General features: G+C 38.2%; 1 long non-coding RNA gene across 2 annotated transcripts; it reads right to left on the bottom strand.

The window, feature by feature from the left end:
* Nucleotides 1–360: 360 nt before the first annotated feature.
* On the bottom strand, nt 361–2,710 carry LOC105739150. Of its 2 annotated transcripts, none has more exons than XR_004029209.1 (3): nt 2,553–2,710; nt 1,564–1,717; nt 361–423 (listed from the first exon to the last, which is right to left on the bottom strand). It is a non-coding gene; the product is annotated as an uncharacterized LOC105739150 (long non-coding RNA). The 2 variants fall into 2 exon arrangements; XR_004029208.1 differs by having other exon boundaries at nt 392–423; nt 1,618–1,717; nt 2,553–2,646.
* Nucleotides 2,711–13,109: the final 10,399 nt, after the last annotated feature.

The raw sequence follows: 13,109 nt of genomic DNA, 5'->3' as shown, positions 1-13,109 counted from the left end.
TAAAATGTATACATGTTCAAAGAAAATAACTTGTAAAATATATTTAGTTGAATAACATTTACATTAAGCCTTTAAAATTATGTATCAGAATCTCCCACTATTAAGCAGTCTAATGGTGCCTACTAAGTCAGAGAGTTGTAATTCTTCTCTCCTGTGCTCTGTTCTGATAATGAAGTAAAGGCATCAGTAGCATCAACTGTGCTAAAGAATAAATGGAATTTACAACTGTAGGTAATATTTAAGCACTTTAAGACAAATATGAATACATCATAAATTTCGAACTAGGAAAATATTTTCAATGAGATCTCAATAAATGTTAACTTTTTTCAGAATAGAGCATTGAAAACTGACTCACCAACAATATCAAGTTGGTTTTCTTCATCTTCTTCTCTTTTTCTCTTATCTTTGCTCTTTTTCTTCTTACTACAGGACATAATTTATATAGATGAGTTTAGGTATATTGATTTGTATGATAAATAAATATCATAAGATTGAAACGTGGAAGTCTTATAAGCTGTTTCATTTATAAATTATTGATTTAGGAAGACTTACATTGCTATGCCCTGTTAAATACAGTACTGAGAAGTTGCTTCAGGCTTTGTACATATTATGTTAAAGTTCAAAGCAGATTGTAGAGCCACACTGCCAGACTTTAAATCCTGATTCTGTCACTTCTTAGCTCTGTGATTTTTGGAAAACGTACTGAATCTCTCTGTGAGTCAGTTTCCCTACTTAAAAAATTAGGATAATAACTTAACTCTTAAGGCTACTGTGAGGATTAAGAGGTAATATGTATCTTCACACATTGCTGGTGGAAATGTAAAATGGTGCAGCATCTACAGGAAACAGTTTGGGGTTCCTCAAAAAGTCAAAGAGTTACCATGACACAGCAATTTTACTCCTAAGTATGTACACCCAAGGGAAATGAAAACATACACCCACAAAAATACTTACATAAGAATATTCACACTAGCATTAGTCACAATAGTCAAAAACGGGAAACAACCTAAATGTTCATTAACTGATGAATGGATGAATAAAATGTGACATCCATACAATGAAATACTATGCAGCCATGAAAAGTAACAAGTGCTACAACAATGATGGACCTCAAGAATGTTATAAGTGAAAGAAGCCAGATACAAAAGGCCACATGTTGCATGATTTCTTAGGAAATATTCAGAATAGGCAATTTCACATAGATAGCAGACTAGTGGTTGCCAAGGACTAGGAGAGGGGGAGGATGGGATGTGACTGCTCTAATGGGTAGGAAGAGATTTCCTTCTGAGATGATGAAAATGCTGAGCAACTAGACAGTGGTGAACCTCTTGAATATATACTAAAAACCACTGACCATACAAAAGGGTGAATTTTATAATTATGAATTACATCTCAATAAAAAAATAAAAAACCAAGAGCGATTTGAAAAAAGTTAATGTGCAAAGTGCCTACAATTTCTGGGCACATCGAAGGTGCCATATAAGCGTTAATTATGATTATTACGATAATCTTAAGACACTCTTGTCTGCATTTTCATCATAAAGTTTTCAGAAGATAACTCACCACTCCTCACAGGAAATTCACAGAGTAAAAATCTCACATTCATTCAGGATATACCTGATATTTATTCTGGCATCTTCATGAGGCCAGACTCCTCGAGAGGGTTCTCAAGTGCAGTGGCTTCGGCTCACTCCTTGATACTTTCTTTCCATCTCGCCTAAAAATATCAAAACCTCTGTTTATCATGGAGACCAGGAGGAAATGCTCAATATTTGTATGTACAGTCAACCTCAGGCAAATCTGCCAGTTAAAAAAGAAGTGGGGATATGAGCGCACAGGTTATTTTTCTCCTAAAGAGCTAATAAATTACCACTACGACCTCCTCCTCGTATTTGGCTAAATTTATTTACTGCATATATGTTCTCTCATTTAATCCTCAGTCTTCTAAAGGTATAACAAATGGTCTGAAAGCATAAATGTGTAAACAGAGGTTTAAAGATATTTGATCTCTCAATGAGTAAATGGAAGTTCAGACATATTAACCAATTTGCCACAAATTACAAAATCAGTAAATGACAGAGTGCAGGTTCGAGCACATATCCCTGTCAAAGCCCATATACGCCTCAACCACTGAGTGATTCATCCTGGTTTCACTCTACATATTAGCTTAGAAAAAATTAACCAATAATTTTTCCAGGAAGAGACAATGGAGAAAAGAATAATCCCTAATAAAGGAAGTTACTGTCATGAACTACGAGATCAGACTAACGCAGACCCACCAGGCAGAGGCCTGGAGAGATGCCTCAGGGGACCCAAACTCTTGGGACCCGCCCGTCTATCCTGTTTCCAGGGTCGTCCGCGCGGGAGGCTGCCCCTCTCTGCACAGGCACCAGAAACCGCGGTCCGGCCTCCGTCCAGACCGGACAGGGGCCAGGGCGAAGCCTGGGAGGCCACAAAGCCGGTTCTCCGCGCCACGGCTTCCACCGGACTCGCGGGGGTGGAGTGTGTCCGAAAAGAACGGAGGAGGCTCCCGCCGGAGCTGCAGGACCCACCTCTTCGCCTTGGTTCCCTTGAGCACGAGCTTGGTAGACTTCACATAAGAGTACTCGGCCAGGGCTCCAGGAGACTTCTGCGCAGAGAGGCTGAAGCCGGATCAGGACGAGTATGTGACCCGGAGCAGCACCAGGGCAAGGAGGAACAGAAGTGGAGACGAAGTAAACACTCCCTGACATGCTACGTCTGTCCAGAACCCGCCTTCGTCTTCACCCCCAAACGCTGAATGGCTGAGATTTCCACTTCCGGGTTTCTGCCAGCGGGGTGGGGGGGGAGCTACGGCGGCCGCAGAGGGCCGAAAGGTGTCCGCACGCAGCTGCTCCCTGGCGCCCTCTCGAGGAGCCCCTGAGGATTCGTGCCTCCCAGAGGTGGGGAAAGCCCGCCTGAGGCGCCAGTGCTGAAAGTGGCAGGGCTGCCAGGCGCGCTGTGGAAGGGCCTCCCGCTAGAGCTGCCGGCTGGCGACGGTCCCCGCAGGGGCGGGAAGCGGCTCAAGCTGCCCTCGCCGGCCTGCGGCGGCGTAGCTGGAAGCGCGGGCCACTCCTGCGCAGGTCACTCGGGACTGTGCCTCGTGCGACTGTGTGTGCAGGAAACAAGCAGGAAATACCCTAAAGTAGAACGAAGCGCCATGTTGAGGGCGCAGAGGTCGCGAGTGCTGTGGGAATGTGGGCTGAGGTGGAGAGTTATGGTGGCGCGTGTTACAGGCTCAGGGGTCAGGAAGAAGCCTAATCGTGGAGGCGGCATCTGAGGAGGGTCTTGAACGCTGGGCAGGCTTTTGCCCGACAGAAATGAAGGAAGCTAGTCCTGTCTGATGGAGGAAACAGGGCGGAGGGGTGGAAGGAGCCCTGCAGCGCTGGTGTGAGGAGCAGCGAGGAGGCCAGGCCTGTAAAGCAGAGTGATGGGAACCAGGATAGAGGAGGCAAGTCGGGGTCCTGTGGTCGCTGAAGAATTTGAATGAAATCAGTAAACAGGTGAGAGGGATCAATCGCAAGAGCATGGGATGAAACGAGGAGTAGTCCACGGTGATTCCTCTGCAGCGGTGGTTATTATTAATGGCGTATGTGACACCAAAATGGTGGGTATTATTGATCGTGTATGTGACACCAAAACCACCTCACTCAAGCTATGGCTCTTTCCCTAAAGTAGAAAATGGAGACCAGTTGGGTTCCAAGCATCCATGAAGATCTTATTAAATTCGAGATCCCTGGTGGCACCATGGAGTCAGGATTGGCTCATCTCAAACCTGACTCAGACACAAAACCATCTCAATGTGCAGAGATGAGCATCCTTACCCGCTATCATAACGTATTTTCCGGTGTTTTCACAGTGCTGCCCTTCCCAATCCCCATTCCACGGCAATCTACGTGCCATGATGCCCAGAGGCATTAACAAAGGAGACACACAGGGGCTCCCTACGTTGACTTTCCATGGTTTTCATGAAAATCTCAGTTTCCGCATCTCATACAATGTGGTTAGTAATAGTATCATTTAGGGTTGAAGAATTAAATGGAACGAATTATATAGGGTGCTTATTATAACCTACATGGAAAATGCCTAGGATATGTTAGCTATGCTCATCACCAACATCGTTATATGACGGTAATAATCAGCTAGTCTGGAAGGCCGACGCCAAGAAAATGGATACATGCTCTGAGGGAATGAATGTGGAGAGATCAGAAGGTCAAGAACAAAGCCGTACAACACGTCTACAGTAAAGGGATAGAGAAAAGAAAGGCTATAAAGAAGGAATGAAACAGAGTTAGAGTAAAATTATAAAATCAAAGCTAAGGAGAATTTCCAGAAAGGGTAGTATCATCTAATATCATAGAAGTTTAGGAGCACAAGATGGAAAAAAGGCCTTGTGGTAACTGATGTTGAGGCAGTCTTTAGGGAAGCTCCATTTCCGATAGAGAAGTAGACAGAAAGTCAGCTTGAAGCAGGGACTAGGTGAAGAATCTGTTGGCTGGTCGCATGGAGAAATAAATAAGGGATGGCATATGCCATATTTCTGAATTTCTTTCTTTCTTGCCCAGCCTGTATATATGCATAGAGTTTGGCGAAAACTTACCATACATAAAAATGAAACCAATTTCGTTTGTAGACTCAAATACAATGCTTTGTGTTAGAAACAAGATAAATTCATGCCTCTCCCTTCTATTCTCACCGTCAGTTTTGAAATTAAACATCAGCTTTTCTTCTTCATTAAAATCATTTTCAACTCCTCCCAGATGTTGGTGGTTTGGGGGCGTTACATAAGCAGTCAAGTCTTGATGAGTAGAGGAGGAGGGAACAAACACTTTCAGCAAAGGCAGAATTCTGAAATTCTGTTCATATTTTTCTTCCAGTAACTTTTGTGTGTTTGTGAGGTTATTCAGTCATAAAGATCCTAGTGAAATTTTTTTTCAAACTTTACTAATCATCATCACTGTGGACGTTTGTTTAAAATGTGTATTCCCAGGCCTCGCACCTGCTGATTCTGATTCAGGAGATCATGGATGGGACTCAGAATACATGTATTTGACAAGTATCACAAGTAGTTCTTATGGTCAGGCAAATTTGGAAATCTAACCAGGAATTTATGTTTTCATGACTGGTAGCTAGAAAAGATTCCTAGAGTCTTTTGCTTTTTGAAAATAAAATATTTCTTTTTTAAAAGGAAAATTGTATGACTAGATACAACATTTAAACATGTGGCACATGTACTATACTGTGTGCTTTTGTCATATTTACAGTTAAAGATATGTAAGAACGCTCTGAGAAAAATTATATATTAAATGCAAAGAGGGGTAAGTCAGGGTGGGGGAGAAATGGGAAGGGTGTGCTTACTGTTGCTAAAAGGTAGAAAAGCCAGAATGATAGCCATCTAAGGTTGCAAATAGCACATTGTAAGTTGAGGGAGCTTCATAATCATGTCTGAAGCCTTCTTTGATATACTGAGTTGTAAACAGTGGCTTTGGACAAGATTTGAGGGAGAAACCAACTATGCTTTAAAGTATTCACTTAAAAGTCTTTAATTAAAGGAAAGTCTTTGCATTTACTTGAGCTAATTTAACTTCAGGACTTTAACAAATTACTAGCCCTTAACCTCTTAAAAATTGTCTTTCATTTCAAATGAAAGTTTAAGGTGGTCTTTATGTTCGATTGGTATACTTTTGCGAAGACTTAACATCAAGGTACTGTACATTTCTAAATGTTTGCTTCTTAATTTTGCTGGAAGAAATATACTACTCAATTGATTATTTTTAAAGCAAAGTAAAACTATTTTGACAAGTGACAATGTATTTTCCCAGTTATCTGGTGGCAAAGATTAGGCTTAACATCACTAATCATCAGAGAAATGCAAATCAAAACCAAAATGAGATACCATCCTACACCAGTCAGAATAGCTACTATTAAAAAATCGAAAAACAACAGATCTTGGGAGGCTGTGGAGAAAAGGGAACATTTACACATAATTGGTGCGAATGTAAATTAGTTCAGCCACTGTTGAAAGCAGTTTGGAAATTTCTCAAAGAATTTAAAATAGAATTACCATTCAAGCCAATAATTCCATTACTGGTATATGACCCAAAGAAAACCAATTATTCTACCAAAAAGACATATGCACTTGCATGTTCATCGCAGCACTATTCACAATAGCAAAGACATGGAGTCAGCCTAGGTGCCCATCAACAGTGGATAGGATCAATAAAATGTGGTACATCTACGCTGTATTATTAGGCCATTGTTGCATTGCTATGAAGAAATACCTGAGGCTGGGTAATTTATAAGGAAAAGAGATTTAATTGGCTCATAGCTCTGCAGACTGTACAGGAAGCATGGTGATGGTATTTGCATGGTGCCTGTGGAGTCTCCAGGGAGCTTTTACTCATGATGGAAAGTGAAGAGGGAGTAGGCACATCACATGGCCAGAGCAGGAGCAAGAGAGAATGGGAGTGGGGGTAAGTACCACACACCCTTGCACAACCAGATCTTGAAAGAATTCACTATCACAAGGACAGCGTCAGACCATGAGCGATCCACCCCCGTGACCCAAACACCTCCTACCAGGCCCCACCTCCAACACTGAGGATTACATTTCACCATGAGATTTATGGGGGCCACCTTCCAAACCATTTCACACACCATGGAATACTATGCAGCCATAAAATAAAAAAATCATGTCCTTTGAAGCAACGTGGATGCAGCTGAAGGCCATTATCCTAAGTGAATTAATGCAGGAATACAAAACGAAATACCACATGATCTCACTTATAAGTGGGAGCTAAACACTGGGTACTCATGGACATAAAGATGGAAAGAATAAACACCGGGACTACTAGAGGGGAGAAGGAGGAAGGCAAGGTTTGACAAACTAACTATTGGGTACTATGCTCATGTATTAATCTGTGCTCACACTGCTATATAGAACTACCCGAGACTGGGTAATTTATAAATAGAAGAGGTTTAACTGACTCACAGTTCCACAGGCTATACAGGAAGCATAGCTGGGAGGCTTCAGGAAACTTATAATCATGGCAGAAGGTGAAGGGGGAAGCAAGGCACGTTCTACCATGGCGGCAGGAGAGCAGGTGAGCCAGGGGGGATGTGCCATATGTTTAAACCGTCAGATCTCATGAGAACTCACTTACCAACTAAGAACAGCAAGGGGGAAATCTGCCCTCATGAGCTAATCACTTCCCACCAGGTCATTCCCCCTACATTGGGAATTACAATTCAACATGATATTTGGGTGAGGACATAGAGTCAAACCATACCAAATCAGCATCTGGATGATGTGATCATTCATACCCCAAAACTCAGCATTATGAGATATACCCATGTAACAAACTGGCACATGTACCCCTGAATGTAAAATACAAGTTAAAATTATTTTCAAAATAAATTAATTAATGAATCAATATGATAAAATTAAATTAAAATTTTGAATTAAAAAATTTCAGAGTGATTTCAGGTTGACAGTTATGTAAGTTATGTAAATGGAAACAGTGAGTTCTGTAGGGTTCAGATCAATTGCACTATCTGTACTAAGTTGATGTCTAGTTGTTTGGATGAAAAGAAAAGAGGAGAAACATATAGATCTAACAGGAAAAAATGGACAAGTTTTTATGATAGCAAAAAGAAGAATGGAGGAAATAGGACTGAGGTTATAGTGATTGATAGATATTAATAGAGGACTAAGTCAAAAGCCACTGGTTGTAGAAAATATTGATTAATTTTGTTTTATTCCAGTCAGACACCAAAATCCTATAACCTGCCTCTAGAGAAAACCATTTTAGCCCTGTAATTATCTTTATTTCAAGTACCATTCCATTCATTAAGTAGTGTATAGGGTGATTAATAAGTGAATTATTCACAGAATTAAGACAGAAGTTTTGAGTATTTCAGGATATTAATAGTATAGTCAATGAACTGAAATAAAATTTGACTGGAGGTGTGATCACCATGAATGCCATGTTGGTATCTTGTTAGATTTGGCAACCTAAAGTTGACAAATTTATTAATAAAATAAAAGTTCCTTGACGATTAATTTGCATTTAGTAGACATGCTATTTCTTCTTCCTTCCCTTTCTTATTCATTCATTCATTCATTCCTACACAGCAATGACTTTCATTCTAAGATTCCCAGAATCCTAAGGAATTCTTGAATGTCATCCTAGGGAGCCAGGTGTGGGGATTCCCAAAAGTTGTATTTAATACTTGAAAAATCTCGAAAAGCTATATATTTACACCAGAAAAAGCTATACGGGTTTTAAGTTATATATATATATATATATATATATATATATAGTTGAATACTTTTTATTTCTATCTAGAACTAAGTCATTAGAGTTAGTAATGTTGATTATTTCGTACTGACCTAATGGGTAGCCTTTATATATCATTGATTACTTCCTAGTAAAATAAGAACCCCCGCAAAATTACAAAATAAATATATTTTGTGGATTTTTCTTAAGGCTTTTGAAACATAAAATCAGAGGAGAGGATTAAAAGTAATCTTTGACTGTTAAAAAGGCAGGGAACTACTAACTTAGAAAATTGTATGAGAACAGCAAGATATATACATGGCCCTCAGACCAGCTGCCTGTTTTAATAAAGTTTTATTGGAGCACATCCATGGATCTATGGTGCTTTCCTGCTACAAAGGTAGAGTTGAATGGTTGCTATAGAGACCGTATGGTTTGTAAAGCCTAAAATATTTATCATCTGGTCCTTTATAGCAAAAGTGAAGCCAGTTTTAGAACATTCACTTTACAAATTAAGATACAGTGGATGCTGCCTTGACGGACCTCCACTTAACTGATTTGCAATCAGCACTTTCTGGTACCCCTGTACAACTTATTGACTGATGTCCACTGCAAACTAAAAGCCTTTGAGCTACTTTTAATGCGTGTACATTTCTCCTTCCATCACAGAAATTGTATAGTTTCTAAGAGGAAGCTGTGTTCATTCTTAAATATGTTTATACCATTTGTTCTTGTTCTTGTAGTTATGCAATTTAATTAAATATTATGTTGAGAGGCTGAGATGGGCGGATCACTAGGTCAGGAGATCGAGGCCATCTTGGCTATCACGGTGAAACCCCGTCTCTACTGAAAATACAAAAAAATTAGCTGGGCGTGGTGACGGGTGCCTGTACTCCCAGCTACTGGGGAGGCCGAGGCGGGAGAATGGCATGAACCCGGGAGGCGGAGCTTGCAGTGAGCAGAGATCACACCACTGCACTCCAGCCTGGGCGACAGAGTGAGACTCCATCTCAAAATAAATAAATAAATATTATGTAAACTGAGAAAATGAGTATAACAAGAGTAGTAGTGTTGTTTATCTGATAAATAAACTAAATGTGTTGGAAAAATGAGAAACTCAAACAGTTGCTGTCAGCTTAACTGTTGGCAAGGCAACTAGAGACAAATGGGAAAATTGTGTAATCTAGGATTTCAGATTGTTTTACCCCAGTTGTCTTCACGGATAGTGAACAAGAAATCAATGACAACATATCACTGGCATAGTTTCCACAAGAAACTCTACTCAGTGAATCCGTGCAAGGCTTTGACCTTGTCATCAAAATTCTGACAAATTTATTTACACATGTCTTTTAAAGTTAAGTTTTAAGGACTTTCATCTAATACTTCTTATGATTCCTCCATCTAACTTAAATTTGTGATTAATCTATTTTTTTCCTGGTCCCAATCTGATTGAATAAGGTGGTTTCTACCGTTTTTGCTAACCAAAAGTTTACTTTGATGAAGATGGAATTGTAAATACAATAATTCAAGTTTAAAGAATTAGAATGGTAATGGTTAATACAATGTAGTATGCCTAAAAATCACTTGAAAAGCTTATTAACAATGTAAATTCTTGTGCCTTAAGCCTGAGATTTTGATTCAATAGGTCTAGCATGGGGCATAGGAATCTGTATTTTTAGGAATGTTAAAGGAAAATTGCTTAAACTAGGGTAAATTATGACTTACAAATATAAAATGAACACTTGTCTAAGATTTTTGTCTAACTCATTTATTTAATGAGAGAGCCAGTAAGATGTTATGCTGAATTTTATGGAAAATTCAAAGAGCCACACATATCTAGGCACTAAGGAACACTGAAATAAATTTGCTTTATAGGTTCAAAACTGACTTCTTGATGGAAGGTGGAAAAAGGAAAATTAATTATACTTCCACCAAAATCAATCATTTGCCTGTCTATAGACAAGAATATATGCATTACTATCAGTAATCTACAACTAACAGAATTGCAAATAACAAAGAAAAAAAAGACACAGAGACCCCATAGAAACAGATAACCCAGGTTATTCCAGACAAAACTGAGATTTCCACTGAAGACACTCAGTGGTAACTTCGTTGGTCCATCTTAAAATCTTTCCATTTTCTCCTGAACAAATTGCTCAAGCAATTCAAATACAATGAATGTGGTCAGTGGGTCACACCTGGAGAAATCATTTTCTAACCTATAATCAAGACTGTTGAATTACTCCCTTCACTGGAAAGAATAAAATATTACCACATAAATTCGTATTATGATAATGGCCCACTATAAATGCTTTGGTTTTCTTAATTTTCTTAAGATTTATTAATATTTCTGAAGTAACTACTAAATGTCAAGCAATATATTTTCTAATTTAATCTTTCATTGACTTTTACTTTCACTTCAATTGAGCTACTCACTTTCATGGCTATAAACTTAAGTTTTCAATAACTTAAAAATTGATTTCTAATGTTGTAAACTTTAAAGTTCCACTCTGTGACCTGCTCTGTCAGATTCTCTCTTCCTTACTGCCAATTCACCTTCTCTTCTATCTCTTCCAGTGCCCCAGTATCTTGACTCTTCCATTTTTTTTCTTTTCTTTTATTAAGTGGATACATGATAATTTCACATGTTGATGGGGTACAATGTGGTATTTTGATACATGACACATTGTTAAAACCTCTCCTCTCTATCTTTCCCAATCTGGTGCACGCTTCTACTCTCTGTTAGATCAATTTTTTTAAGATTTCACATATGAATGAGGTCATGTGATGTTTGTCTTTCCGTGGTTAGCTTATTTCACTTACCACAATGTCCTCTATACTCATTCATGTTGTCACAAGTGACACGATTTTACCCTTTTTTTTATGGCCAAATGTGCATATGATATAGTTTGGATATTTGTCCTGACCCATATCTCATGTTATATTGTAATCCCCACTGTTAGAGATGGGGCCTGGTAGGGGGTGTTTGGGTCATGGAGGTGGATCCCTCATGGCTTGGTGCTATCCTCATGATAGTGAGTGAGTTATCAAGCTTCCTGACTAGTCAAGCAGATGTTGGCACTATGCTCCCTGTACAGCCCACAGAACCAGGAGCCAATTAAGTCTCTTCTCTTATCAATTATCCAATCTCAGATATTTCTTTATAGCAATGCAAGAATGGCCAAATACAGCATATATGCCACATTTTCTTTATCCATTCATTCATTGATGGACACTTAGGTTGATTCCAGGCTATTGTGAATAGTGCTGTAATAAACATGAGAGTCCAGAAATCTCTTTCACATACTGATTTAATATTCTTTGAATATATACCAAGTAGTGGGATAGCTGTATTATGTGATAAGTCTATTTTTAGTGTTTTTGCAAGTTATATTGTTTTCCATAACAATTGCCCTAATTTACATTTCCACCAACAGTATACAAACATTCCCCTTTCTTCACATCCTTGCCAGCATTTGTTATTTTTTGACTTTTTCATAAAAAGCATTCAAAGCAGAGTGAGATGATATCTCACTGTGGATTTGACTTGCATTTCTCTGATTATTAGTGATGGTGAGCATTTTTTCATATACCTGTTGGTGATTTTTTTTGTCTTATTTGGAGAAATGTCTATTCAGCTCTCTTGACTATTTTCTAATCCAATTATTTTTATTTTTGCTATTGAGTTGAGTTTTCTATAAATCCCTTATAAAGTGAATAGTTTGCAAATATTTTCTCCCATTTTGTAGGTTGTCTCTTCACTCTTGTGATTGTTTCCTATGCAGTTCAGAAGTTTTTATTTGCTGTAATCCCGTTTATTTTTGCTTTTGTTGTGCATGTCTTTTGATGTCTTTTCTAAAAAGTCCTTGCCCAGACCAATGATATATAACATTTCACCTATGTTTTCTTCTACTAGTTTCATAGTTTGGGGTCTTACATTTAAATATTTAATTTATTTTGAGTTGATTTTTGTATATGATGAGAGATAGGGGCCACTTTCATTCTTTTGTATGTGGATATTCACTTTTCCCAGCAATATTTGTTGAAAAGACTGTCTTTTCCTCATCGAATGTTTGAAACTTTGTCAAAAATAAGTTGCATGTAAATGTGTGGATTTATGCCTGGGCTCTCTTATTTTTGTTCCACTGGTCTATGTGCCTGTTTTGATGCCAATACCATGCTGTTTTAGTTAGTATAGCTTTGTAATATATTTTGAAATTAGATAGTGTAATACCTCTAGCATTTCTCTTTTTGCTTAATATTTATTTGGCTATTTGGGGTGTTTTGTAGTTTCACATGGATTTTAACATCTTTCTTAATATCTGTGAAAAATGAAATTGGAAATTTGATAGAGATTATATTGGATTTATAGATTGAGTAGTATGGTCATTTCAACAATAAAATTCTTCTAGTCCATGAACATGGGATATCTTTCTATTTATTTTAATTTTTAATTGCTTGTATCAATGTTTAATAATTTTCATCTTTCCATGGCTTAATTTACTTGTAGGCATTTCGTTTTTTTAATAGCTATTTTAAATGGGATTACTTTCTTGATTCCTTTTTCAGATAGTCTGCTATTGGTGTATAGAGATGTTACTGATTTTTTATGTTGCTTTTGTATCCTGAAACCTTATTGTATTCATTTACTATTTCTGATTCTCAGTGGCGTATTTAGGGTTTTTTACATATATGATCATGTCATCTGCAAAGAGGGACAATTTGACTTTTTTTTTTTTTTCCAATTTGGATGCCTTTTATTTCTTTCCCTTACCTAACTGTTCTGACTAGGACTTCCAGTACTATGTGAAA

This window comes from Nomascus leucogenys, unplaced genomic scaffold (genome assembly GCF_006542625.1).
Source record: "Nomascus leucogenys isolate Asia unplaced genomic scaffold, Asia_NLE_v1 001885F_21209_qpd_obj, whole genome shotgun sequence".
In the NCBI taxonomy this organism is placed as follows: domain Eukaryota; kingdom Metazoa; phylum Chordata; class Mammalia; order Primates; family Hylobatidae; genus Nomascus; species Nomascus leucogenys.
Note: the sequence above shows the minus strand (reverse complement) of the source record. Positions and strands in the feature narration are given on the sequence as shown.